The sequence below is a fragment of the Blennius ocellaris genome (assembly GCF_963422515.1).
Source record: "Blennius ocellaris genome assembly, chromosome: 5".
Taxonomy (NCBI): domain Eukaryota; kingdom Metazoa; phylum Chordata; class Actinopteri; order Blenniiformes; family Blenniidae; genus Blennius; species Blennius ocellaris.
The window spans coordinates 23,983,084-23,987,306 of NC_137654.1; positions in this window are offsets into that span (position 1 = coordinate 23,983,084).

Consider the following 4,223-nt stretch of genomic DNA (forward strand, 5'->3'; position numbering starts at 1 on the left):
TGCAATAACAATTATTACATTGATGTTCTATTGCAGACATACTGATTTTAGTGAAACACAAAGAATGTAAATGAAAGAAAATGGGCGTGTCTCTGGTGTATATTTTCTGTTCTTTGAATACCTTGACGCTGTGCTACGAATCCTGGGTTCTGCACTGGAAGATGGCTTGTTCAATACAGATGTAGGGACTGTTTTCTTCGGTGACGGAGAAGGCACTGGTGCTGCCTGAGAAGCAATGCTATCTTTTTTAAGATAGCGTAGCCCTGCTTCTTTCACCTTGATCTGCCGTTCCGTCACTTCTATTTGCTTATTGAGTTCATCAAGCATGCGCTGGAGTTCACTCTCTGTTGCAGTTGGGGGTGGAGGCTCCATTAAAGGAAGAGGAGGCGACACTTCTGTGAAGCTTCTCTGAGGTGATTCAGAGGCCCGAGTCTTTTTGTTTTTGGGCTCCTCTCCTTCCACCCCTGGCCTCTGGCCTTTGAGAGGAGAAAAACAAAGTACGTTAAACAACGACAAATGCAAACAATTGTTAATTTGTTGCTTGAAGGTGAACCTGCTGAACTTGGTTTTAAATTTACCTCTGCATAGTTTGCAGTTGAGGTCAAAGAGGTGAGTTTTGTGCTCGGAGGTCGTGTCCTTTAAAATGCAGGCAAAAATATCCGGCACCTCAGCAGCAGTAGGACTTGGCCGCTTTCTTTTGAGAGTAGGAGGAACGCTTTTCTTCGGTTCCTGTGAAGCGACACGACAAAAAATACCAAAATGATCAAATTAAATACTGATGATATACAGCATAATGAAATGTGACATTAAAACCAAGCTCAAGTGAATTTAACATAGAAAAGACAGGTACACACCATCTTTTCAGGTTTCTCAACAGGTCGACTGGGACTCAACGCAGGTTGATCAATCACAACTGATTCAGGCTTCGGACAACGTCCTTCTTTAGCCTAAACAGAGACGGAGAACCAATTAATGATGTTTCAGAGTAAAAAAGAAAAAAAAAAAAGATAATAATTCAATTTATTTTTTGTTGTATTTCACGTTGGCTCCTGTTCACCTCTGCCGTTTCTTTATTTCAATTCAATTCAATTCAAGTTTATTTATATGGCACCAAATACAACTCCCATTCTACTTTTAGAAAAACTCGGAACCTCCAGTAAGCCAGCACTCTGAGAACAAAGTGTTTTTCTGGGGAGATATGGGACTCACAGTTGTTTCAGATATGATGGGACCTGGTTGTTAAGAGCTTTATAAGTTAGAAGAAGGATTTAAAATTTTATTCTAGATTTAACAGGGAGCCAATGAAGAGAGGTTAGTATTGGAGTGATGTGGTCTCTGATGCTGGTCCTTGTCAGGATTCTCGCTGCAGCATTTTGAATTAATTGAAGACTTTTTAAGCAGTTCTTTGGACACCCTGATAATCGGGAGTTACAATAGTCTACTCTCAAAGTAACAACTGCGTGGATTCGTTTTTTTGGCATCACTCTGAGTCAGCTTGTTTCTAAGTTTGGAAATATTACATATGTGAAAAAAAGCAATCCTGCAGATTGTTTAACGTGAGTTCAAGGATAAATCCTGATCAAAAATATCTCCAAGGTTATTTAACTTTAGGACTGGTTGTACATATAACACCCCCCCCCCCCCGGAGTTTGTAACCTGTGACAGAGTCCACACGCAAATTAGATGTGCCTGATTTATCATGACCACCATCATCATCATGACTTTCGCATTTTCCAACTCTAGATCGTAATTTCAATGAAGCCCCGTTTCCACTGCATAAAAAGTGCAGGTGATAGAGCAGGTGCTACGGCCGTGACCGTTGCAACGTTACATACCTACGGAGCGCTCAACCCCGCCTACTTATTAACCGAACTTTCTCCATAGGAAAGGCGCACCAGATTTGGCTCCAGTTACAACTTTGTGCGGTGGAAACGGGGCTTTAGTGTGTAATGAATAACATCCACGGCAGGTATTGTCAAACACGTGGTGAATATACAAAAACAAATACGATGTGCAGATTGATGCGAAAAGTCACAAGTTTGCAGAATGTGTACAGTGTTATTATACTCCCAGGGGGGTTCTGATTAATTTAGACACATAAGTTTCACAACACACAGAGGATTATAGCACTCAGAGGTTTAGTTGTTGACAGGAAATACATTTGGCAAGTTCCAACATAGACTTGGATGGGTTACCATAACAACCAAAAACAACAAGCAAAAATTAGCCAAAAAATTAGCCAGTCAAAGATTAGTTATCAATACATAATTACGCAGCTACATTTACATCACAAATAAATAATCTTGAGACATTTAGAACTAGTAAACAAGTGATTCTTGAGCTTATATTTTTAGAGAGCGAATCTTCAACGTAACTGTTCCATTTTCTTACCGTACTGCTGCGTGGTCTCGTGAGCGGTCAGCGGTTGCTTGAGAATCGCAAAATCAGGCTCTCTGAGTTGACGGGACTCGTAGTCTTTTCTTGTCAGCTACAGAGTTCTTTCGTAGATGATGGCGTCTCAACAGGTCAACGGAGCAAACAAATGTGCATCATTGAGCGGAGCGCATCTCCCTTGCTCTCCTTTGATTGGCAACACTGCAAGCTGGCCTGTGATTGGCTGACTGGAAAAAGGGGCGTGCCTAGTCAGAATACATGCATTGTGTGCGTGTGTGAGTCTGTGTTTGGAAGAGCTCAAATGAGAGGCCTGGTTTTGTTTAATGATATAAAAGGTTTTACTGAAAAGAAAATTGACAAGACACTATTATTTCAATGCACAGTGACTTGTAGCGATCTGCGAGTTTGAACGAATTTAAAAGACGAATTTAAAAGCATAGATATAAAATACTAGATAGATCAATTATGACGGGCCGACTGCGCCTCCGCCGCCATTTTGGGGCGGGCTCCCGCTCATGCTAAACGTATAGATTCTAGGCTAGAAACTCTACAAAAACATTCGTGGTTTGCTTGCTAAAGCAACAGAAATCATACATAATTTTAAAGCTGAGGAAAAGCCCTATCCTGTGGAAACTTATTGGGAGGTGGAAAAAGTCTTCCAGGAGGTGGAGAATTGAAGCCAGATTTATTTTAAACATTTAACGTCTTCAAATTTCAGACTTATAGAGCCACGTTATCGTAAACAGCCAAGCTGCAGTGGTACAGATGTTTCTTTGGTGGAAAATTACTACTGAATCGGCAGCAGCATGTTCATATGTCAAACTTTCATCGTCAACTGATACAGAGCGGTGGATAGAACTGATTGATTATCAATTGTGACAAAGTGTGTAAAGTCTAATTTCAGAGTAAGCGCATAAATAGCGAGGGGACAGTAATGCGTAAAGCTGCAGTGTGGATGCGCTGGTGCCAAAATCTGATTCCCGTCCACGAAGAGCGCACGCTGACTGGTTGTCGCTGGGGACGTCAGTTATGTTCCAGCTGCTTTTATTAGGATCCATAGCTATAACGTACAAATATACTGAACTGTGTGTACACGGCAACAACTAAAGTGAGTCTCTGGGAAAGTCTCGTGCAAAAAAACCAAACTGCAATTGAGACGATTTAAGATGGATTACATGTGAAATAAAGAAATTACGGATTTTATATTGCTTATTTTATTATCATACATACGTGATATGTGATATAGTTTAGTATATTTCTACGTAATGGCTGTAAATCCTGATAAAAGCCGCTCGCGGTAGCAGTCATGCGCTCAGGACGCACTGCGCGACAACCTCCTCGTCACCCTCCGCCTCAAAATGATGTGGTTGCTATCCGTGGTGCTGAACTGCTTTCAATTTGTATTGTGTTATTATTAGGGGCATGTAGCCTAATGCTTTTGTTGTTTGTTATACTTCATGTCCGTTTGATGGACTTCAAAATGACATAGTTGCTCTCCGTAGTGCTGAAGCTTGTAAGCCCCGCTGTTGCGGGCATGTGTATGTTGTAAAAATTACGTTATGACGAGTTTTATTATTTGGGTTTAAAGGGCATGGTTTATGTGCCCCGCCCCCGGCACGGCTCTGATTTGTTCCTCTCCTGGTTCTGAAGGAATCGAAAAAACTGATTTGCATATCACAAATAACCTCTGAGTCCATGTAAACATCAAAAACTTGAAATGAATGATAAAGTAAAACCTTAAAACTTTTAACAATATCATTCCTGCAAAGCAACATAAAAATTAAATTATTAAAATGTAATTACAAATTAACCTGATTGAAGCTAAGTAC